This window comes from Lepidochelys kempii, chromosome 7 (genome assembly GCF_965140285.1).
Source record: "Lepidochelys kempii isolate rLepKem1 chromosome 7, rLepKem1.hap1, whole genome shotgun sequence".
NCBI classification, from domain to species: domain Eukaryota; kingdom Metazoa; phylum Chordata; order Testudines; family Cheloniidae; genus Lepidochelys; species Lepidochelys kempii.
Window position 1 is genome coordinate 51,489,495 of NC_136386.1, and position 25,393 is coordinate 51,514,887.

General features: G+C 51.1%; 1 protein-coding gene across 11 annotated transcripts in view; it reads left to right on the plus strand.

The window, feature by feature from the left end:
• Positions 1-25,393, plus strand: part of IP6K1 (inositol hexakisphosphate kinase 1) — a 124,718-nt gene that overhangs the window by 86,309 nt on the left and 13,016 nt on the right. For 2 of the 11 annotated variants that reach the window (XM_073352692.2, XM_073352684.2), the window contains exons 1-2: positions 18,865-21,668; positions 22,470-22,569. The exons of 3 other annotated variants lie outside the window; for them this stretch is intronic. The gene's annotated coding sequence lies outside the window, so the exon portion shown is untranslated. 6 more of the 11 variants (XM_073352694.2, XM_073352687.2, XM_073352693.2 and 3 more) reach the window with 5 other exon arrangements.

A 25,393-nucleotide genomic window follows, 5' to 3' on the forward strand; every position in this document is an offset into this window, starting at 1 on the left:
CTTTGGGGTCCAGTAAGGGGGGTGAGAAACCTGAGCCTGACTGCAGGGTCAACTCTGTGCAGCTGGCAGGCCTTCTCAAAGGGCATCAGGAATTCATCTATGTTCTCCCCTTCCTTAAACTGGGACAGCATGTGCTTATCAAAGTTCCATGTAGTCCTGGGTCCCCCCTCACTCACTGCAGCAGGGGGCTCTCTGCTCCTCAATTTTGCTAACTCCAGTTCATGCTGCTGCTGTTTCTCCCAATCCTTCAGCTCTGTCAGTTTTATCTCCCTCTCCCATTCCAGCCGCCTCAGCTCCAGCAACAGGGAGCTTGGCCGTGAGGATCCCCTGCTGGCCGCAGGGGTCACAGTGTCCCCGGGGTTCACCTGGCTGCTTCTAGCCCCTCCCCAGCTATAGGTAGAAGGAGCCTCAGCGTGCCCTCAGCAGCAGTCTGACCACTCCCAGCCAGGACAGACACTGGTGCCGGGGGTGCAGCTGCCGGGCTGCTTCCCTCAGGGACAGGGATCAGCTCCTCCAAGCGATCCTCCTCCTCTAGCTGGGCAATCTCCACAGGCTAGAGCTGTGCTTTGGTGGTCTTCCCCCTGTGAAGCCCCCTTTCCTTGCACAGCTCTACAAGGTCCCTCTTAAGGAGATGGTTATAGATCTCCCCGCTGTTCCCAAGGTGTTGTAGACTCACAGGCCTGTGTGCTCTCAGCTCCCCATGGTTTCCAGGAAGAACCCCTACTGTGCCAGCCCTTTTCCAGGTCACCACCTCTCTCCCAGAGTCAAGTCCCAGACTCCTCTGCCCCTGAAACTGTTCACCACAGTCCCAAGGGGACCCCGTTACTGCAACAGTTCTTCTCTCTCACAGGGTCAAGCTGCAGACTCCTCCGCCCCTGGAACTGCTCACTGCAGTCCACAGGGGGACACCATTACTGCAACCGTCCCTCTCTTGGTCACACGCTCCCAGGGCTTAAGAGTAGCTCCTCTGCCTCCTGAAACCTCTCCTCACTGAGCCTTCAGCATGCCTGGTTCTCGTTAATCCCCCTTCATTTTACTGCTCCCCAGTCACTTACTGCAGGAAGGCCATCCACGGGGTGCAGTACGTCCCACCACTGCCAGCAGTTGTCACGGAGTGTGGGGGAGTCAGGGCCCTGCACCCCCCACTTCCTGCAATTCACTGTGACTCTCAGCCAGCCAGTAAAACAGAAGGTTTATTAGATGACAGGAACAAGGTCTAAAACAGAGCTCGTAGGTACAGAAAATAGGACCCCTCAGTCAGGTCCTTCTTGGGGGGTGGGGAGCCTAGACCCAGGAAAACCCTTCCTGCTCCCTCACCCAGCCCCATCCCTGGTCCCTTCTCCAGCCCTTGTCTGGTTCCCAGGCAGAAGGTGGCACCTGGCCCCAACCCCCTCCTGGGCTCAGGTTACGAAGGGTAGCCACCATTGTTTATGTGCTGGCCATCAAGTACATCCCTCAGTGAAGTCACACCCTTATTTCCCATCACCATCTAGTACTGGTGCAGTACCCCAGGGAAACGGAGGCACGCCCTGTGTTAGCAGAAGACAGTAAACTGGTAAAACTCCCATGCAACATTACCAGGTTAATACTCCCTACTCTTTCACATCTCCTCCCTGCCAGCCTGCCCTGGCATGGCCCCCCAGGCTAGAGAAACACCTCACCTTCCCCACTCCACGCCAGCCCTAGCACAGCCCCCTCAGGCTAGGGAAACACCTTGCTTACCTGCCTGCCAGGCCTACCCTGGAATGGTCCCCTCAGGCTAGAGAAACATCTTGCCTCCCCCACTCCCTGCCCTGGCATGGCTGCCCTGGGTAGAGAAACACCTTTCCTCCTCCACCTGCCCAGCCCTGGCACAGCTGCCCCAGGCTACAGAAATATCTACCCTCTGTTACCAGATTTTCCCATTACTTTGGGATATGCTCATTTATTAGGGTTACTCTTCTGGGTGGGGAGTCTGTAATTCTGTTAACGTACTGCTTGTGTCACTTGTGTTTTCATAAGGAGCTCTACTTCTCCCTTCTGCAAGTCTCCTCCCAAGGGAACTATCCTGCAGGACCTAGGTTCCCCAGGGCTGGGTTCCTCCAGCCCCAGAATCAGATGAATAAACACACACACACAAGACTGAGTGGACCTGGTCAATCGGCACTCTCAAGCTGACCCCTTATATGCCCCTGGACTCAGTGGGCTGGGCCAAGCAGCATTTCCAAGCTGCCACTTTTATATGCCACAGGTACTGCACCAGAATAGAGCCTGAGCAGGCTAGGTCGAGCAGGCTGGGTCAAACAGGCTGCCACCCTCGAACATCACAGGTTCAGCATGTTCCTATCCCCACTTTCATGTTACAATTGTTCTGGTAGTCACCCACTTGATGAGCAAACCCCACAGTATTTTTGGGCACTACAGGGATCTTTAGCTTAGGTAAGAGGAGCGTTGCTGCAGAGTAAATGGGGGAGCCAAAAACACAAAAGAATAAAGTTCAGAGAGAGAGGGAGGGAAGCAACCAGCTTAACCATAAAAGTTATATATTGAATAATAGTGATAACTACACAAGGAGAGCCTAAACAAACATAACAGTTACATTATTAAAGATTACAAAAGTCAGGTATAGAAAACTATGCCTAATCAAACAAGTCAGGGTTAAAAAGTTATACCTGAGGTAGAAAAGAAAAGAGAGAGAGAGCGAGAGAGAGAGAGAGAGCTGGGGTCTCACCACTCCATGAAGCTTGAACTGGTCGGGGTTCCCAGGTGATGATGGTAGTTCTGGAGAGAGGCAGAGCCCCCAGCACGATCAGTCAGGAGAAGATGGAGTCCCTGTGGATCTGATGCAGAGTTTGGAGCAGGCATCAGAACACTTACCTGAGTGTGAGTAGGGGTTTTTTGTAGGGAAACAACAATGGCTCAAGGGAGAAAACTAGATTTGTTTATGGGTATACTGATGACTCAAGGGTTTTCTTTAGGTTAGACAATAGGAACTGATCATTCCTGGCTATGGGTGATGTTCCTTCAAGGGAACTCACAGTGCAGTTAGGCAGCTTCAGTATTTTGGATACCAATCAAGGATTCATTACTAGGATTGGTCTGATAACTGCTGAGCTGGGTGTGTGCAGGCGTAGGTTCATTAACATCTGGAGCTGAGATCCCCCATGATGCAGTGCTTCCCTGCTTTTCTGGTCCCAGAGTTCAGTGCAGTAATCTCTGTTCTTCATTCTGTATGCTAATGGAGATGTCTCCCTGTCCCATCTTTGATGCAGCTGAGGCTAGGGGAGTTGCCTTAATCCTGTCACCCTTGTCAGGAGGGGTTTAGGTGTGTCTCTGACCACCTCTTCATTGCTTTCTGTAAGTCTTTCTTCTGATCGGTTTTGGTTCAAGCAGAGGCTGAGGGGGGTGTGGGGGAGGTGTCTTTCATGAGTAAGACAGGCTGGATACTGCACCCTGGTTCCCCAAGAACATAGAGCTGACTAGTATGACCTCCCCCCTACTGTCCTGCCCTTGCATGGCTGGCCCAAGCTAGAGAAACACCTCTTCTCCCCCCACAGCCTGCCCTGCACTGGCATAGCCCCCTCAGGCTAGAGAAACCCCTCACCTCCCCCTGCCAGCTTCCCCTAGCATGGCCCCCCCGCCAAGCGAGAGGAACATCTCCCCCTCCCCTCCCCCAATCTGCCCTGGCATGGCCACCCCGGGCTAGAGAAACACCTCATCTCCCCATCCTGCTCTGCCCTGGCATGGCCACCCCAGGTTAGAGAAACACCTTGCTTACCACCCCCAGCCTGCCCCCCAGGGGCTATAGAAACACCTCTCCTACTCCCAGCCTGCCCTGACATGGCCCCCCACCCCCGGGCTAGAGAAACACCTTGCCTCCCCTGCCCTGCCCTGCCCTCACACGACCCCACAGAGTTAGAGAAACATCTCTTCTTCCTCCAACGGCCACCCTGGGCTAGAGAAACACCTCACCTCCAACCCCCCACCAGGCCTGCCCTGACACAGTCACCCCAGGCGGGGGAAATACCTCGCCTCCTGCCCTCCACCCCCCCATGCTGGCAACATCCCCACCGGGCTAGAGAAACACCTCGCCTACCCTCCCTAGCCCCACCTTGGCATGTTGTCCCTCCCCCGATAAAGAAACACCTTGCCTGCCCCCCTCAGCCCGGTCCTTGCATGGCCCCGCCAGGATAGAGAAACACCTCACATGCTGTCATAAAAATAAAGGGAAGGGTAACCACCTTTCTGTATACAGTGCTATAAAATCCCTCCTGGCCAGAGGCAAAACCCTTTCACCTGTAAAGGGTTAAGAAGCTAAGATAACCTCACTGGCACCTGACCAAAATGACCAATGAGGAGACAAGATACTTTCAAATCAGGAGGGGCGGGGAGAACAAAGGATTCATCTGTCTGTGTGACGCTTTTGCTGAGAACAAATCAGGAATGCAGACTCAGAACTTCTGTAAAGTTAGTAAGTAATCTAGCTAGAAATACGTTAGATTTCCTTTTGTTTAATGGCTGGTAAAATAAGCTGTGCTGGATGGAATGTATATACCTGTTTTTGTGTCTTTTTGTAACTTAAGGTTTTGCCTAGAGGGATTCTGTGTTTTTAATCTGTTTCCCCTGTAAGGTATCTACCATCCTGATTTTACAGAGGTGATTCTTTTACCTTTTCTTTAATTAAAATTCTTCTTTTAAGAACCTGATTGCTTTTTCATTGTTCTTAAGATCCAAGGGTTTGGGTCTGTGTTCACCTGTACAAATTGGTGAGGATTTTTATCAGGCCTTCCCCAGGAAAGGGGGTGTAGGGCTTGGGGGGATATTTTCGGGGGAAGATGTCTCCAAGTGGGCTCTTTCCCTGTTCTTTGTTTAACACGCTTGGTGGTGGCAGCATACGGTTCAAGGACAAGGCAAAGTTTGTACCTTGGGGAAGTTTTTAACCTAAGTTGGTAAGAATAAGCTTAGAGGGTCTTTCATGCAGGTCCCCACGTCTGTACCCTAGAGTTCAGAGTGGGGAAGGAACCCTGACACGGCCCCCTCCAGCCTGCCCTTGTAGGGCCCCACTGGGCTAGTGAAACCACTTGGCTCCCTGCCCCCCAGCCAGCCCTGGAACGGCCACTCAGGGCTAGAGAAACACCTTGCCTCCCCTGCCCAGCCCTAGCATGGCCACCCCAGGCTACAGCAACATCTAGTCTTCCCCCCCCCTCCCACCACACTGCCCTGGCACAGCCCTCCCAGGCCAGAGAAACCCCTCATCTTCTACTCCCAGCCTACCCTGGCATGCCCTCCGCCCAAAGCTAGAGAAACACCTCGCCTCCCCCCCCACCACACTGCCCTGGCACACTCCCCACCCCTCCCCCCACCCCCAAGCTAAAGAAACCCCTTGCCTCCTCCACCCCAGGCCTGCCCTGGCACAGCCCCCTTGGGCTAGAGAAACATCTTACCTCCCCCTACCCAGCCCTAGCATGGCCACCCCAGGCTAGAGAAAGACCTCTCCTCTTCCCCCAGCCTGCCCTGGCATGGCCCCCCAGGGATAGAGAAAAACCTCTCCTCCTCCGACTGCCCTGGCACAGTGTCACAGAGTCACTGGGGTGATGCTCTGGAACCATTCCATACAAAGCCAGTCAGGACTCTGGGGGAGGCTCCTCTCTCTGAGCATACTGTCTCCAGGGCAAGAAGCTTCCACAGCTTCCACCTTCCTGGGTCTGACCTCAGAGCATTCAGCATCCCTTTCCACACTGTGCACTGCCTGCAGCAAGTCTGTCCGGGCAGGGGTCCTGGGGAAGCCAGAGGGCCCTTGCACCCCAACTCTGCAGTCAGACATGACTCTCAGCCAGCCAGTAAAACAGGTTTATTAGTCGACAGGAATACAGCATAGAACAGAACATGTTAGCACAGAAATCAGTGACTTTCAGCCAAGTCCATCTTGCGGGGAGGGGAGCCCAGGCGCTGGTCCTCCCCCTGTGCTTCACAGGAGCCAAGTATTGGTGCAGTACACTGGGAAACTAAGGTACATACAGTATTAGTATAGGACAGTAAGACTCTGTCTTGTAGACATGCGACATTGCAGACATGCAACATAACAAGATGAATAAAACCTCACTTCGTCACATCTGTCCCTGCTCTGAGATCTAACTGAGCAGGGCCACTTTAGCCAGTGGCCTGGGGAAGTTCCAGCCCCCCCCCCCCCCCCCCCCGGGGACAAAGCATTGGCTATTACGTTGACACTCCCCTTAACATGGACCATGTCATAATCCTGAAACTGGTGACTGCACCTCAGGAGCTTGGCATTGGCCCCTTTCATCTGGTGTAGGAAGGCAGATATGGCTGCAACTTTTTAAGGGCCCATACCATGGCCAGACACTCCTTTTTTATGGCTGCATAGTTCTGCTCCCGGGGCAGCAGCTTCCTGCTCAGGTACATGATGGGGTGTGTCTCTCCGTTTTCGTCAACCTGCATTAGCACCGTACCCAGCCCTGTGTTTGAGGCATCGGTGAACACCATAAAGGGCTTTTTAAAGTCCGGGTTTACCAGTACCGGGCCCTTGACCAGAGCCTCCTTCAGAGCACAGAGAGCATTCTGGCACTGCTCGGTCCAGACCACGTTATCTGGCTTACCCTTCTTGCATAGTTCAGTGATGGGGTGGCTATGGAGTTAAGTAGGGCACGAACCTCTGGTAATAACCCGCCATCCCAATGAAAGTCTGGACCTGTTTCTTAGTCTGGGGAGTGGGCCAATGTTATGCTGATAAAAATACATGGCTCTTTTAAGGGGACAATATGTCATGTTTATTATGAGAACACAATTTGATTTATAACCAGTAGCTAATACCTAGATATATATATATATATATATATATATATATACACACACACCCCCACACACCCCCCCCCAAATGTTCTGCAGCTGCTGTATAGTTATCAGTCCTGAACGTAGCTTGAATCCGTAGCTTGGGTTCACAGCTTGAGTTCAGAGCTCTTGGCAGCTAACTGGCCAGGAAAGCCAGTCACGAGGAAGAGCTGGGTCTCTGTCGGGCATACACTGATGCCCTTCGATGTTGTCAGCAGAATGTTACCCAAAGTCTTCCATCTCACCCATTCTTTTTATAGGCTTTAGTTTGAACAAGAGTCTATGGGTCTTGCTGTGTCACGCTACTTCTGGGTGCTGTGTGACTGATCACCCGTCAATTGCAGACATGATTTTCAGCCTGAGACCTGACTTTGATCTTGTTTCAATTGGACCTTTGTTCTTTTCTTTTAGAGTGGACTCTTCTCACTTTGTCGGGGCTGTTTGCATCTTCAGCCACTGGTGTTTGCACTTCACTTTATCAGGACAGGCTGGAGCTGGAGGTTGATTCCATCCATGCATACCTCATTAACACACCTGAACTAAATTAATAAGATTACAGCCGGGTTTTGCAAAATGGAGTAAGCATTTCAAAATGGAGTTTTAGTTACAATATGGAGTCTTATCAAAACGAGTGTAATGAACAATTTACAATGTTGGGAGGCAAACAGTAAATAGGAGTTACAATGTTAAAAATGTGATACAGAATAAAGTCATATTAATAAAGACTTAATAATAATAGCAATTAAAAAGAAACAATTTCATTCTTCAGCTCTACACCAATCTCTGATCACCTCCACCTTGGCTGGCTCTGGCTTTAGGCAGCTGCCCCCGCACTTTGTGGCCCAGGTATGGCACCTCTGTCATGCCCACCTTGCACTTGCCAGCTTTTATAGTCAGTCCTGCGTCCCGGAGCCGGTCCAGCACTTGTTTAACCTGGGACACATGGTCCGCCCAGGTCTGGATAAAAACACAAATATCATCAATATATAGGCCAGGGCAAAATCCTCTATCCCCTTGAGTAACTGGTCCATCAGGCACTGGAAGGTGGCAGGTGCCCCCTTTAGTTTGAAAGGTAGGACCAGGAACCAGTGGCGTAGCCAGGTGGAGAAAACAGGGGGGAGCGGAGATTTAAAAAGGCGCCACCTGCTAGTACTCACCCAGCGGTGCTCCGGGTTTCAGGGGGCGGGTCAGGCAGCGCTCCGGGTCTCGGGTGGCGGGCCAGGCGGTGCTCCGGGTCTTCAGCAGCACTTCGGAGTCGGGTCCTTGTTAGCCGACGGCCAAGGATGTTTGGTGAGGTGCCAGCTATGCCTGTTTATACCATCCGTGACTTTAACTGCTAGGACGCACTGTCCCTTCGCGGCGGGCAGCCCGGGCTAGGCTGACGGATGCCCCAAGGTCCTAACCACCAGTGACTTTAACTGCTAGAGCTCAGAGCTCCTTCGCAGCAGGCAGTCAATACTGACTGACAGGTGCCCCAATGGCAGCACTAAGAGCCTCTCCACACCCGTGACTTTAACTGCTAGAGCTCAGAGCTCCTTCGCAGCAGGCAGCCAGGATTGACTGACTGGCGCCCCAAGAGTTTGCCCCCGTGGAGGCGGCACAACTCAACGCTAGGCTCTTAGTACTTTCACCTAATGGCCAGGCTTTAGAGCCAAAACGGCTGAGATTCTTTAATTGTGTTGGCTGCTTTACAGTAAACCAGAGAAAACAAGTCAGGCTTATGCACAAATGGTTACCAAAATTTATTAAGCTAGATTCTAATCATGTGGTTACAAAATTGCTAGTGCCTACTTATTTAAATGTAGAGATGTTACACACACAAACAAGTTACAAAACTGAAGCCACAATCCCAAAGAAAGAAAACAAAGTATAGAGCTCTATTTCAAAATATGTGTACACTAAAGATAGGAGATCAGGTGTGGGTGCTTCTTACCCTCCTTGCATCTCTCGATTCCAGCGGTGCCAAGCCAGGATCGGTCACTCAATTCCGCGGAAAGACGAATAAGGGACAAGGCGTAGGGACCCTCTTAGCTGCAGAAGCCTTGGGAGGCTGTCACTTATCTGACCAGCAGATAGATAGTGAAAAGCACTCAAAAATCATGGTGCTGTAGGTCCCCTACTTATACCTCTGTACTCCTTTATTCTCTTTCTCCTTTCTTATGCCAAATTGAGGCTGGTCTGTCAGGGTGACGCCAGCTTTCGCAAGAGTAGTTTACACTTGCAAGGGAGAGAAACAATAAGTTTCGACTACTGGACATTTCTTTTATCAGGGTAAATATTTTCCCACCTAGGATGTTGGTGTGTGTGCATCATGCTATTTAGTAGGGGCTAAGAGCCATGTCTGTCACAGGGCCTCTGCCTGCTGTGAGCTTAATCGTTGTATCTGTTCCCAGAGGCACATTGTAGCAGCACACCTGTGCTTTCACAGCTTCAAAGGCTGTGCTGGAATATATGTTAAGTGCCCTGTTCCGGCTTCCTCCTGTGTTTCCAGCAATGCTGGTCTGAGGGGGGGGGGCTGGCTGTCTGGCTACAGTCCTTCACTCAGTCCGGTCTTCAGCAGCACTGAAGGAGCCCCCCCCGGCAATGCTGCCAAAGACCGGAGCGAGCAAAGGACCTGATGCCAAAAGTGCTGCTGAATCATAGAATCATAGAATATCAGGGTTGGAAGGGACCCCAGAAGGTCATCTAGTCCAACCCCCTGCTCAAAGCAGGACCAATTCCCAGTTAAATCATCCCAGCCAGGGCTTTGTCAAGCCTGACCTTAAAAACCTCTAAGGAAGGAGATTCTACCACCTCCCTAGGTAACGCATTCCAGTGTTTCACCACTCTCTTAGTGAAAAAGTTTTTCCTAATATCCAATCTAAACCTCCCCCACTGCAACTTGAGACCATTACTCCTCGTTCTGTCATCTGCTACCATTGAGAACAGTCTAGAGCCATCCTCTTTGGAACCCCCTTTCAGGTAGTTGAAAGCAGCTATCAAATCCCCCCTCATTCTTCTCTTCTGCAGGCTAAACAATCCCAGCTCCCTCAGCCTCTCCTCAGAACTCATGTGTTCCAGTCCCCTAATCATTTTTGTTGCCCTTCGCTGGACTCTCTCCAATTTATCCACATCCTTCTTGAAGTGTGGGGCCCAAAACTGGACACAGTACTCCAGATGAGGCCTCACCAATGTCGAATAGAGGGGAACGATCACGTCCCTCGATCTGCTCGCTATGCCCCTACTTATACATCCCAAAATGCCATTGGCCTTCTTGGCAACAAGGGCACACTGTTGACTCATATCCAGCTTCTCGTCCACTGTCACCCCTAGGTCCTTTTCCGCAGAAAGACCCGGAGCGCCGCCTGACCCGCCGCCTGAGACCCGGAGCGCCGCCGGGTGAGTAGAAATTTAAAAGGCACTAAAGAATTAAAAAGGCGCCACTTCTGCTCGGTGGGGGAGCAGCCGCTGCCCCACTCCCCCCACTAGCTATACTACTGCCAGGAACTCATATGGCCCCAGAGGGGGGATAAAAGCAGATTTCAGCTGGGCATCCGGTTCTAAAGGTACTTGTCAGTAGCCCCTGGTGAGATCCATAGTACTCCTCACTTAACATTGTAGTTATGCTCCTGAAAAATGTAACTTTAAGTGAAACGATGTTAAGCGAATCCAATTTCTCCATAAGAATTAATGGAACAGGGTGCGGGGGGGGGGGGGGGGCTTGTCAGACCTAGGCATGGGATAGGCATCGAACTTGGTGATGGCATTAAGCCTCCGGTAATCCACACAAAACTGGATTGACCCATCCTTCTTGGAGACCAACACCATGGGAGAGGCCCAAGGGCTGGAGGATGAGGACTAGATGATCTTCTGGGGTCCCTTCCAACCCTGATATTCTATGATGGCTGGATCACCCCTAAAGCCAGCATGTACTTGACCTCTCTCTCCAGCTTCTGGGCTATTTTCCAAGTGACCTGGAATAGGGAGCATCTTACGGGAGGGTGGGCTCCTGTCTCCACCTGGAGAACAGCCAGGTTAGTGAGCCCAGGCCGGTTGTAGAACAGCTGCTTGTAGGAAACCAGCACCTCTCGGATCTCTGCCTGCTGGGCAGGGGTTAGCTGGTCAGAGGGGGAATTGATTCCAGTGAAGGGCCAGCACCTGTCTCAGGAAATAAATCCACCAGGGGATCATCTTCCTGCTCCTCCCACTGGCCACACACGATCAGTACCAAATTCTCCCTGTCAAAATACGGCTTCATCCTTTTGACATGGTACACCCGGTGGCTGTGAGCCCGGTTAGACAGTTCCACCATATAGTTCACTTCATTCAGCTGCTTGATGACCTTAAAGGGCCTGTTCCAGGCAGCTTGTAGTTTGTTCTTTCTCACGGGAATGAGAACCATCCCCTGTCCCCAGTGGCATAGGAGCGTGCATGTACTGAGTGGCCATACCAGACCTACTGCTTCCCTTGGGCCCTAGCTAGATTCTCCCCGGCCAAGTCTCTGAGCTCAGTGAGCTTTTCCCAGAAACATGGTACATACTCCACCACTGATTCTCCATCAGTGGAGGCCTTCCCCTCCCATTCATCCCTCATCAAGACCACGGGTCCCCTCACTCTCCTCCCACACAGCAACTCGAAAGGAGAGAACCCGGTTGATTCTTGGGGCACTTCCCGGTGTGCGAACAGCAGGTGGGGTAAATACTTGTCCCAGTCCTGTGGGTTCTGGTTCATAAAGGTTTTCAGCATCATCTTTAGGGTCCCATTGAACCTCTCCACCAGCCCGTTGGACTGAGGGTAATACACGGAGGCCCAGGTGTGTCGGACCCCACACTTCTCCCACAAGCACCGGAGCAGAATTGACATGAAGTTGGAGCCCTGATCTGTAAGGACCTCCTTGGGACCCCACTCTGCTGAACATGGTCAGCAATGCATCTGCCACAGTGTCTGCCTCAATAGAGATCAAGCCCACTGCCTCACGATAGCGAGTAGCGAAATCTACCACCACGAGAATGTATTTTTCCCCTGTCCGAGTTGTCTTGCTGAGGGGTCCCACTATGTCCACAGCCACCTTCTGAAAAGGCTCCTCTATGATGGGCAGGGGCCTCAAAGCTGCTTTCCCCTTGTCCTGGGGCTTCCCCACCCTCTGGCAGGGGTTGCAGGACGTGCACTACTGCTGGATGGCATCAAAGTCCCGGGCCAGTAAAAGTTCCGTAGCAGCCTCTGCCTGGTGCGCTGGGTTCCCTGGTGTCCCGAGAGAGGGACATCATAGGTCAGGTACAGTAGCCTGCAGCCGTACTTCTGGGGGACCACTAGCTCTCTCCTGATCCCCCACAGTTCCACCTCCCCTTGGGGAGCCCATTCCCAGTACAGGAATCCCTTCTCCCACAGGAATCTTTCCCAGCTGCCTTCCTGCAGGGGTTTCACCGTGCTGTGGCCAGCAAGTTCCCCAGCTTTTCTAAGGAGAGCTCCTTCCACAGCTCAGCCTGGAATTCAGCGGCTGGGGAAGGAGTGGGGACTTGTGCCCTCTCAGTGACTGGGTCAGACGCTGCAGCCCCACCAAGTCCTGTCCCCAGTGGCTCCTTTCCCGCTGAGGTAGGGACCTGCACCCCCGGCAGAGCACCGCTCCCGGTGTCAGGGCAGAGTGCCCTTCTCTGGCTATGGGTGATGACGAGGGTGCTCTGGGTCCACCCAGCCAATCTGCCAGGTCACACCTCATCAGCACCTTGGTCGACAACTGATGGGGCACCCCCACATCTTTGGGCCCCTTCTTGGCCCCCCATTGCAGATGTACCCTCACCACGGGTACCTTAAATGGGGGGCCCGCACACACCCATCAGAGTCAGGTTGGGCACCACCCGGTCTGGGGCCACCACCTCGGTCTGGGCCAGCATCACCTCAGCACCCATGTCCTGGTACCCAGTGACCTGCTTCCCATCCACCTCTAGGGGAATGAGGCACTCGCTCCTCAGGGGCTGCCCCACACCTACCCTGTAGACAGAACTTTGAATCCAGAGCATCAAGCCTTCCTGAGCAGCTGGCTCTTGGGCCATTGCTAAACTGCCAGCCCCTCCTGCCTGGGGAGCCAGCCCCTCCTCTGGCTTGGCTCCCACCCAGTTAACCCTTCGAGGGCTTGTCCTGTCCCTGAGCTTTTGGCACTGGGCCCATCTGTGGCCCCTCTGCCCATAGTAATTACACCTCAAGTCCCGTTGATCCCCTGGGGCTGGTCGCTCACTGTGCCTCTTGGGAGGGATTTATCCAAGTCCCCCTTCAGGGAAGCCCGTGGGTGACTCCCCTTCTGCACTGATGTGGGCCTGTCCCCCTGGTGTTCCATTCCATATCCCGACCTGCTGTCTACAAACTTGTCAGCCAGCAGCCCTGCACAGTGCAGGTCCTTCGGCCTCTTCTCCACCAGCCACATCCGCAGGTCACGGGGACAGATTTCATATAGTCGTTCTAGCCCCACCAGTTCAATCATGTCCTCCTTGGTCTGGACCCCAGCCTCATTCACCCACTTGCGGGTGTATTTCTCCATCAGGGTGGCCAGTTCCAGACAGGTCACCCCTTGGGTCTTCTGCATACTCTGGAACCTTTTCCTGTACACCTCGGGGGCCAGCTCAAACATGCGCAGCAGGGCTTGTTTCAACAGTTCAGTCTTCTGCTTCCACCTCATCCATCTGCCTGAACATCCCTATGGCCTTGGGACCCAGTAAGGGGGTGAGATGCCAAAGCCTGTCTGCAGGGTCAACCTGATGCACATTGCAGGCCTTCTCAAAGGCAGTGGGGAAGGCATCTATATCATCCCCTTCCTTAAACTGAGGTAGCACATTTATATCAGAGTTCCCTGTGGGCTTAGCAACCCTGGACTCATCCCCACTCACCCCAGCAGGGGTCCCTCTGATTCTCAGCTCCTTCATCACCAGTTCATGCTGCCTCTGTCTCTCACGGTCCTCCTGTTCCTTCTCCAGTCCTTCCATTCCTTCTCACAGTCCTCCAGCTCTTTAAGTTTCTGTTCCATTTCCAACTCCAACCATCTCTGCTCCACCAACAGAGAACTTGGCTGTTAAGATCCCCTGCTGGTCCGGCCCTGGGATCGTCTGGCTGCTTTCAGCCTCTCCCGCATCCCCGGTTGGGTCGGTGGCTGGGATGACCCCTTGGGCTGCCGGGCTGCTCCCAGCCTCTCTCACAGCCCCAGCTGGGTCAGGAACTCGCTCCTTAGAGTGGTCATTCTCTTCCAACTGAGCAATCGGCTGTGCCTTGGTGAATCTTCCAATGCGCAGCCCGCTCTCGCTGCACAGCTCTACAATGTCTTTCTGAAGGAGATGGTTATAGGCTATCTCCATGCTGTTCCCATGTCGTCACGGACTCACTGGCCTGTGCTCTCTCTACTCCCCACGGTCCTTGGGAGGAACCTTTTCAGTGCCACAGCCCTTCTTGGGGGGTCCACTCTCTCTCGGGGTTAAGCCATAGGCTCCTCTGCCTCCTGGAACCGCACCTTTCTGAGACTTCAGCACTCCTGCTAATCCCCCACCTGCTAATCCCCCTTCGTTCTATTGCTCCCCAGTCACTTACAGAGGATGCTCTGCTCATGGGGTGCAGTTTGATCCCACCTTTGCCACCAGATGTAACTGAGTCACCAAGTCAGTGCTCTGGAACTATTCCGTATGAAGCCAGCCAGGACTCTGGGGGAGCCTCCTCTCTCTGAGCATACTGTCTCCAGAGCAAGAAGCTTACACAGCTTTGACATTCCTGGGTCTGACCTCAGAGCATTCAGCATCCCCTTCCACACCGTGCGCCTCACGCAGCGAGTCCACACAGGCAGGGCTCTTGGGGAAGCCAGAGGGCCCTGCACCCCACCTCCGCAGTCAGATGTGACTCTCAGCCAGCTGGTAAAACAGAAGGTTTATTAGTTGACAGGAACACAGAGTAGAACAGTTTGCTATTACAGAAATCAGTGACTTTCAGCCAAGTCCATTTTGGGAATCCTGGTCCAGATGCCGACACCCCCTCTTGCTCCTCCCCCTTCTCTTTGTCTTGCTTCCAGGGCAAAAGGTGTCACCTGGTTGCATTCCCCTCCTGAGTCTCAGGTCACATAGGTGCAAACAGCTGGGCAGCCTCACCTGCCCTGAGGGCCTCAGTAAAAATCACATACTCAACTCCCACCACCTAAGTATTGGTGCAGTACATAGGGAAACTAAGTATTAGTACATGACAGTAAGACTCACATGCAACATAACAAGATGAATAAAGCCCCACTTTGTCACGTACGGCCGCCCCAGGCTAGAGAAACACCTCGCCTCCCCCCACACCAACAGCATGGCCACCCCGAGCTAGAGAAACACCTCGCCTACCTCCGCAGCCGGCTTGCCCTGGCACAGTCCTCCCACCCCCGCTCCAAGCTAGAGAAACCCCTCACCTCCTGTGACGGCATAGGGAGTATTGACCTGGTAATGTTGCACAGGAGTTTTACTAGTTTACTGTCTTCTGCTAACACGGGGCGGGCCTCTGTTTCCCTGGGGTACTGCACCAATACTAGATGGTGATGCGAAATAAGGGTGGGACTTCACTGAGGGATGATAATTTACAGCCAGCATGTAAACGATGGCGGCTTCCCTTCATAACCTGAGCCCAGGAGGGGGTTGGAGGTATGGACAAAGGTTGGCGGAGGGGCCGGGGTGTGGCTGGGTGAGGCAGTTGCAAGGGGTTTCAGTTTGGAGCTAGCTGGGGAGATGGTGGGGAGGCCCAGAACCTGGGTTTGGGCTCTCCACCCCGCAAGAGGAATCTGACTGTGGGGTCCTGTTTTCTGTACCCACAAGCTCTGTTTTAGACTGTGTTCCTGTCATCCAATAAACCTTCTGTTTTACTGGCTGGCTGAGAGTCATGGTGAATAGCAGGAGGTGGCGGGGGTGGTGCAGAGCCCTGACTCCCCCACACTAAGTGACACCCTCCCCAGCCTGCCCTGGCATAGCCACCCTGGGCTACAAAATCATCTTGTCCTGCCCCCCCCAACCCCCACCCCAGCCTGCCCTAGCACTGGCCCACCCCTCCAGGCTAGAGAAACACCTCGCCTCCCCTCCACCACCACCCTGCCCTGGCACTTCCCCCCCCAGGATAGAGAAACACCTCACCTCCCCCTGCTCTTCCCTGGCACTTCCACTCTGGGCTAGAGAAACACCTCGCCTCCCCCCGCCATCCTGCCTTGGCGCTTCCCCCCCAGGGGAGAGAAACACCTTGACTCCCACCTCCCGCCCTGACCTGGCATGGTCCCTCCAGGCTAGAATAACACCTTGCTTACCACCCACAACCTCCTGTGGCATGGCCACCCTAGGGTAGAGGAACACCTCACCTCCCCCCATTCCCCATCTTACTGAGCTGGTTATAGGCCGTTTCCATGCTGGTTCCTTCAATTCTCGTTTTATCACTGGCAGCCACTCACTGCAAAGTGCCTGCACTCGCAGCCAACTCTCAACAGGGTGCATCCTCTGCTACCAAGTTGTCATGGACTCACAGGTGGGGCACACTCTTGGCCCTGTACGGTCCCTTTCCCCCCCTTCAGTGCGACAGCCCATCTCAGGGGTCCATTCTCTCTCAGGGGTTAAGCCCCTCTGCCTCCTGGAACTGCACCTCTCTGAACTTTAGCATGCCTGTCTCTCGCCGTGAGCCTCCTCAGGAAGTCCACTCCTCGCTCTGGCCCCCCAGGGCCTCCACTCCCAGAGGGAATAATGCAACTCTGTTCTCTAGACCGGAGCGACTCTCAGCCAGTGTAAAACAGAAGCGTTTATTGAGCGTCTGAACACAGCATAGGAAATTCTCAGGGCCCTCAGGCCTGGCCTCCCTTAGGATAGTACCTTTAAGTTGGGAGATAGGCTCTGCCTGATCTCTCCCCACAGTCCAGAGACCCTGCAGGGCACCTGTGACATTCCTCTCTGGTATTATCTGGACTGGTGATCTGCTAGGTCACGCCAATCCCTGACTCTGGGAGCCAGCCTTACCTTGCTCTGCTGTTAGAACTCCCCACTCTTGGGCTGTTCACACATAGCATCTAGCTTGTAAGCTGCTCCTTGGATTGTACAACTGAATGACACTAGCCAATACCTCCAGTCCCAGACACAACCCTAGGAACCTCCGTCTTGCACTGTCCAGTTATGCCTGCTGGAAACTGCAAATTTATATGACTTCGTCAATTTAACAAAGAAATTGATATGTATCAGGGGAGCCTCTGACACGCTTCAAACCAAATACATTGCTTCAGGTAGAATAAACAAATGAATTTATTAACTATAAAGTTTGACTTTAATCACTTAAAATCTAAGCATAACAAGTCAGATTTGGTCAAATGAAATAAAAACAAAACACATTCTAAGTTGATCTTAACACTATCAATGTCCTTATAAACTTATATGCTTCTAACCACAAGCTGGCTGGTTGCTCTTCAGCCAGGCTCTCCCCTTTGATCAGTGCTTCAGTCGCTTGGTGGTGGTGGTGTCTGTAGATGTAGGTGGAAGAGAGCGAGTATGGCAAATCTCTCTCCCCTTTATCATGTTCTTTCTTCCCTCTTGGCTTTGTCCCGCCCCCTTCAGAGTCAGGCGAGCATTACCTCATCGCAGTCCCAAACTGACCAAAGGAAGTGGGGGTAACTCCCTCGAGAGTCCAACAGATTCTTTTGTTGCTCTCTAGGCCAGCGTCCTTTGTTCCTGTGAGGCTGGGCTGGGTTTGTCCCACACATGCCCTGATGAGATGTGAACTGCCTCTCAGCTCTTGGAGCATTTTTGCCTGGGCTTATTTAAAGTCATGAGGATACATTTTCAGTCTCATAACTACATACATGAAATTATAACCTATAACCTTATTATAACATTACTGTAACAACCATGCTCAGTGCATCATGAGCCTTCTGAAGACACCTGACATGACAAACTTTGCATTGGATACCACACAATCATTTTACAAGGCTGAACATGGGGGTGTTCCCCCGAGGTACAGAGCATCACACCTCGCCTCTTAGTTTACTGCAAGAGGGTTAGTCACTGACTAGCTCGAAGGCAGTTTGTGTTATAGTTCTCTTGGCATCCAGCCATTAAGCCCATGAGGCAGCGTCCCTCAGTTTCCCCATTCACACACAGCAAACCAGGTTTTTATGGTTTCTCTGCTGTGATAAGCTTTAAACCTGTTTACAGGTATTTATTGAAAAGTAGCATTATCATAAGGTTTAACAGCTGTGTCAAAATTCTTATCCCCAAAACTTAACATTAATACCAACATTTTTATCACAGACGTGCATTTACAAGTATCTTTATGATACTGCTCCCTCTGTTCAGATAGTGTAGTCTGAGGTTAGTTTGTTCATTATCTATGGTGTCCTTTGACTCTTTCCCATGTAATCAGTCACTGGCTCTTCTTTCCCTCCAGTGTTCCCCTCTGTGTGGGCTCTTAATTTAATCATGTTTCTGGAACTTTGGTGCATCAGGGTGTAATAAATGAAGGGGGAGGGGGTAGTTCTGTTTTATGGACACGCAGCCAGCCAATTAGCTATAAAATCCCTGTTAGTAGCTGTTTTCTACTTGCTTTACCTGTAAAGGGTTAAAAAAGCCCACAGGTAAAAGGAAGGGAGTGGGCACCTGACTAAAAGAGCCAATGGGATGCCTAGAACTTTTTAAAATTGGGGAAAAAACTTTCCCTTTGTCTGTCTGTTGTTGTTCTCTGGAGAGAGGAGACACAGAGCAGCAATGCTTTAAGAAGCTAAACCAGTATGAAAAATCATCAAATCATACCTAGGACTTGCTTATCTGAAACCCCAGATATGTAAATAAATCAGGGATTGTCTAGGAAGATGTGATTAGTATTATTTCTTATTGGCTTGTGGACTCCTCTGTGCTAACTCCCAAATGCTTTTGTTTTGCTGGTAACCATTAAGCTAGACCTCAAGAAAACCATTCTTGATGCTTAATTATGATATTTGCTCTTTTAAAATCTAGCAATAGCCTAAGTTCCAAATGTATTTTCTTTCTTTTTGTTTTTAATAAAATTTACCTTTTTTAAGAACAGGATTGGGTTTTTTGTGTCCTAAGAGGTTTGTGCATATGCTGTTTAATTAGCTGGGGCAACAGCTTATTTCCTTTGTTTTCTTTCTCAGCTCTTCCCCAGAGAGGGGATGAAAGGGCTTGAGGGTACCCCACAGGGAGGAATTCCCAAGTGCACCTTCCTGGGTCCCAAGGGGGGTTTTAGGGTGCACTTGGGTGGCGGCAGCATCTACCCATCCAAGGTCAGAGAGAAGCTGTAACCTTGGGAGTTTAATACCTGCCTGGAGTGGCACATATTAATTTTTAGAATTCTCGCGGGCCCCCACCTTCTGCACTCGAAGTGCCAGAGTGGGGAATCAGCCTTCACACAGTGGCAGAGTGGTGGGATCATTTTGAAACAGAAGCACAGACTGCAGGATTTTAAAAGGACAGTTTTCCTTTTGGCAGCCTGCAAAGCCAGGGAGGTTTCTTTTCTTTTCTTTTCTTTTCTTTTCTTTTCTTTTCTTTTCTTTTCTTTTCTTTTCTTTTCTTTTTGCTTTATGAGGGTGAACAGGCATGAAAAGGGTTCAGCCTGCCATGCCAGGGAGTCCAACAAGCAGTTTATTTTTTTTCCCTCTAGCTTCATGGCAACGAAATAGCGAGGCTAGAGTAGGGCAGCCTGTGCATGAGGTTGAGGTCAGGCACTGAAACCTTAGAAAAACCAGTCTTCCCAAAGCGGCACACCAGAAAGAAGACAGACCCAGATCAAGCCCAGACATCCAGCTCCATGATGGAAATGCAGGGGAATGGGGGAATGGGGACTTCCCAGGGGAGAAGGATCAGCCCTTCCGCAACCTAGATCCCAGTGCTAGGATGGAGGGATGTCCGTAACTCAGGCTGAGTTCTAACTGAGGCAGAAAGGAATTTCTTCCTAGAGATGAAGCGCTTGGAGGTGGAAGCAGAGAAGAAGCACTTGGAAGTGGATGCAGCACTTGGAGGCAGAAGCAGAGATGAGGAGACAGGCGAAGCACTTGGAAGTGGAGCTGAAGCACTTAGAGCTGGAAAGGGCTAAGCTGGATCAATCAGGTAGCCCTAATAATCCTTCTCCAGTACCGCTCCCTATTCCAAGAAATTCCTCACATACAAGGTAGCAATGACACAGAGGCCTTTTTAGAAAATTTCTAAAGGGTCTGCCTTGGATACAACATCCCTACAGACCAGTATATGGTGGAGCTGAGGCCACAACTCAGTGGACCCTTAGCAGAGGTGGCAGCTGAAATGCCTAAAGAACACATGAACGAGTACAAACTTTTTAAGCAAAAGGCCAGAATTAGGATGGGGCTAACACCCGAGCATGCCCATCAGTGGTTCAGACCCCTAAGGTGGAAACCATATGTGGCATTTTCCCAACACGCCTACCACATTGTTAAAAATAGGGATGCCTGGACATCAGGAGCAAATGTTGAGTCTCTGAAAGATCTGTCTCTCCTTACACAAATGGAGCAGTTCTTAGAGGGTGTTCCTGAGGAAATAGGAAGGTACATCCTAGATGGGAAGCCCAAAACTGTAATTGAGGTAGGGGAGATCGGAGTCAAATGGGTCGAGGTGGTGGAGAAGAAGAAAGCTAGTAGCAGTTGGAGCGGATACCAGAAGGGGCAACCCGAGAAGACACCCCACCATCGGAGTCAGCCCAAGACCCCACCTCGCAAGGAGGAGCCCGCCACACAGCCAGGGAAACCCCAGATGCCCTCTTGTCCCACCACCCTATTCTCCAACCACCCACATCGCCCCAGCCCACAGACAGCTGTGCGATGCTTCAAATGTAATGAGCTGGGGCATGTGAAGACCAACTATCCAAGAGCACCAGCCAACTGCAACTCATCACCCCGGGGTCCCACTGAGAGCCTTCAGGCCCAGATGCCTCACAAATACCCCCAGAGTAAAGGGAAACTGTGAGTGTGGGCGGGAGGAAGATTACCGTGTGGAGAGACACTGGAGCACAGGTGTCAGCTATCCACCAGTCTCTGGTGGACCCCAAATTCAATGACCCAGAGGCCCAAGTGATGGTGCAACCCTTTAAGGCCAACTCTTTTAACTTGCCTACAGCCAAGTTGCCCGTCTAGTACAAGGGCTGGTCAGGAATATGGACCTTTGCAGTCTATGACAATTATCCCATTCCCATGCTGCTGGGAGAAGATTTAGCCAACCATGTGAGGCTAACAAAAAGGGTGGGGATAGTCACCCGCAGCCAGTCTAAACAGGCCTCCACACTTAATTCCATTCCTGAGCCTCCTACAGGGACCCAGCCAGAGGTGGTGAAACTAGACCCCCAGACCAAAGTCTATGGCAGCAGTTGTAGATCCAGTTCCTGGGATCCAGCCAGACCCAGCCCAAGATTCGGAACTGTGGGGAGCAGTCAGCACCAGAGCCCGTGCTTGCAACCCCACCAGAGTCAGGGGAGCGAGCACCAAAGGGTGCCACAGAGCCTGCACCTGCAGCAGCAGCTAAACTGGTGCAAGAAGCTCAACTGGAGCCTAAAATACAACCCAGTGCACCAGTGGAGAGTGGTTCACAGTCGACAGAGACAACCCATCACCTGAATAACTTCCAGTGGGACCAAGCCCAAGTCCACAACCCAGCAAGGAACTAATGTCTCCAGCATCAAGGGAGCAGTTCCAGGCAGAGCAGGAAGCGGATAGAAGCCTCAAGGGAGCTTGGATGGTGGCACAGAGCGACCCACCACCTCTCAGTTCTTCCAATAGGCCCAGGCTTGCTGTAGAAGGAAGACTCTTATACAAGGAAACCCTTTCTGGTGGGCACAAGGAGGATTGGCATCCTCAGAGACAGTTGGTAGTTCCAACTAAGGTCAGTGACTCCTCACTTAGCGTTGTAGTTGTGTTCCTGAAAAATGCGACTTTAAGCGAAACGATGTTAAGCAAATCCAATTTCCCCATAAGAATTAATGTAAATGGGGGGGGGTTAGGTTCCAGGGAAATTTTTTTTTGCCAGACAAAAGGCATTATATACATTTTAAATAATTTTTAAAATGCAATTTAATACAGGTATAAGTTTTAAACAATTTCAAACAAGCAATTTAATAAAGGTATTAAACAGGCTGGCAGTCTCCCTATCAGCTCCCCTATGCCACCCCACCCCCAGCACCTTCCGCCCACTGGTGGAGCCCGCAGATCAGCGCCTTCCCCCTGCTCCTCCCACCTCCAATCAACTGTCTTGCGGCGTTCAGGAGGCTGGGGGGAGGAGCGGGGACGCAGCGCACAGCCTCCCCGCTCCCTCCCCTGCCTCCTGAATGCCGCAAACCAGCTGATCGCTGGAGCCAGGAGGCAGGGGAGGGGAGACTTTGGACTTTGTAACCAACCTGCAAAACACCCTCAAGGACTCTCTAGCCCTTGCTTGAGAAAATCTACAGGATGCTCAACAAGAGCAAAAGGCCTGGTATGATAAATGTGCCAGAGAGCTTTCCTTCGGAATAGGTGACCAAGTAATGGTCCTGAAAGTGTTCCAGGCCGATAAGATGGAAGTGTCATGGGAGGGGCCATGTATGGTCCAAGAGTGCCTAGGAGCTGTTAATTACCTCATAGTGTTCCCAGACCCTACCCTAAAACCTAAAGTATACCATGTTAATACTCTAAAGCCCTTTTATTCCAGAGAAACCAAGGTTCTCCAGTTTACAGCCCAGGAGAGAGACAACGCTGAGTGGCCTGAAGGAGTCTACTATGAAGGAAAAAGCAATGGTGGCGTAGAAGAGGTGAGCTTTTCCATCATCCTTGGGCATAAGCAGCAACAGCAAATCCAGGAGCTGTGCACCAGCTTCGTGCCAATGTTTTCAGCCAGCCCAGGACGGACAGAATGGGCATACCACTCCATTGACACAGGAGATGCTTGCCCAATTAGAGCCCAACCCTACAGGATGGCTCCTCAAACCAAAACCTAAATAGAAAGGGAGCTCAAGGTCATGTTACAGATGGATGTTATCCGCCTCTCTGAGAGTGCATGTGTCAAGGCTGATTCCCCACTCTGGCACCTTGAGTGCAGAAGATGGGGACCTACAAGGATTCTAAAAATTAATATTGGCCACTCCAAGCTGGTATTAAACTCCCAAGGTCACAGTTTTTCTCTGACCTTGGATGGGTAGATGCTGCCACCACCCAAGTGCAAAAAAACCCAAACCTTGGGACCCAGGAAGGCGCACTTGGGAATTCCTCCCTGTGGGGTACCCTCAAGCCCTTTCACCCCCCCTCTCAGGAAGAGCTGAGAAAGAAAACGAAGGAAATCAGCTGTTGCCACCAACTAATTAAACAACATTTTCACAAACCTCTTAGAGACACAAAAATCCAATCCTGTTCTTATAAAAGGTAAATGTTATTAAAAACAAAAAGAAAAAGATACATCTGAAACTTAGGCTTTTGCGAGATTTAAAAAACCCACTTACAAAAATTAAGCATCAAGATAGCTTTCTTGAGGTTTAGCTTACAGGTTACAAGCAAAACAAAAGCATTTGGGGGTTAGCAGAGAGGAGTCCACAAGCCAATAAGAAATAGAAGAAATAACCCTCATCGCGTCTTCCCAGACATTCCCTGATTTACTTACATATTTGGGGTTTCAGATAAGCAATCTCTAGGTATGATCTGATGGTTTTTCATACCTGGCTTAAAGCTTCTCACAGCGTAAGTGCTGCCCTGTTCCTCTCTTCCCCAGAGAACACCAACACACAGACAAAGGGTTGTCTTGTTTTCAATTTTAAAAAATTCTATCCGTTTAAAAAATTTAATTAAAAAATTAAAAAAACTCTTTTGGTCAGGTGCCCACTCCTTTTCTTTTACCTATGTTGGGAGACTTTTTTAACCCTTTACAGGTAAAACAAGCAGAGAACAGCCACCAAGAGAGACTTTATATCTAACTGGCTGGCTGGGTGTCCATAAAAGGGAGCTACCCCTCCCCCTCATTTATCACAGCATGGGCCTCTTCAGTGGTTCTGGTTCCCAAACCAGATGGAGAAATCTGCTTTTGTGTGGACTACTGTAAGCTAAATGCTGTAACTCGCCCAGAGAACTATCCAATGCCACATACAGATGAGCTATTACCCAGTTCATCTCCACCTTAGACTTTACTAAGGGGTACTGGCAAGTGCCGCTAGATGACCCAGCCAAAGAAAGGTCAGCCTTCATCACCCATGTAGGGCTGTATGAATTTAATGTGCTCCCTTTCAGACTGCCAAATGCGCCCGCCTCCTTCTTGGGAATAATTAAGAAAAGGATAGATAATAGGACAGAAAAGATCATGTAGCCTCTATATAAATCCATGGTATGCCCACATCTTGAATATTGTGTGCAGATGTGGTCGCCCCATCTCAAAAAAGATATACTGGAATTGGAAAAGGTTCAGAAAAGGGCAACAAAAATGATTAGGGGTATGGAACGGCTTCCATATGAGGAGAGATGAATAAGACTGGGACTTTTCAGCTTGGAAAAGAGACGGCAAAGGGGAGATATGATTGAGCTCTATAAAATCATGACTGGTGTAGAGAAAGTAGATAAGAAAGCGTTGTTTACTACTTCTCATAATACAAGAACTAGGGGGTCACCAAATGAAATTAATAAGCAGCAGGTTTAAAACAAATAAAAGGAAGTATTTCTTCACACAATGCAGTCAACCTGTGGAACTCCTTGCCAGAGGTTGTGGTGAAGGCCAAGATCATAACAGGGTTCAGAAAAGAACTAGATAAATTCATGGAGGATAGGTCCATATTAGCCAGGATGGGCAGGAATGAGCAACAGGGGATGGATCACTTGATGATTACCTGTTCTGTTCATTCCCTCTGTGGCACCTGGCACTGGCCACTGTTGGAAAACAGGATACTGGGCTAGATGGACCTTTGGTCTGACCCAGTAGGGCCATTCTTATGTTCTTATGAAGTTTGGTGCCTCAGGGTCTGGCAAGACAGGTGTTCAGGGATATCCTGCACATTGGCCGGCCCTTCAGGGAGTGGTCTCCCAACCCCAGGACTGTACATATGCAGAAAATCAAGCTCCCCTTTTGGGGTTACCTGGTGTTTCCCCCTCCCAGAAGTGAGTCCTTCCCTGCCCCGTAGAGGGCTGTGATCTGCGCTCTCTGGGCTAGGTGTACCTTTTGATCAGATGGACCTCTTCCCAGCAGCTTTTCCATAAATGCACCCTGTCTTTCACCAGCCTGGGGGAAAACACCCCCTTCTCTGTCAGTTGGGTCATTTGTGTTCTCACAAACTACCACCTGGCAATTTCCTGGTCTCAACTCCTCTGCTGTCCCAGGCATTGGAGTTGCATCTTGATGTAAAGAGACGTAAAGTTTCCAAAAACTTATCAGAAATAGCATCCTGAAAAACAGGGACCTGGATTGGAGTACCTTCCATCACCCCTTTCTCTGTCGCTGAGAAGTAAGCTGTGTGACTGCTCCCCTCCAGGAAGTCGGTCACACAGTTCCCTCTTAAAACCTGGGTCATGGGCTGAGTGCCTGGGTGCACAGATGCTGATTCAGCTACTCTGTCCTGGGCATCCTCTCCCAAATGACCAGTGAGGAGACATTCCTGTACCCCC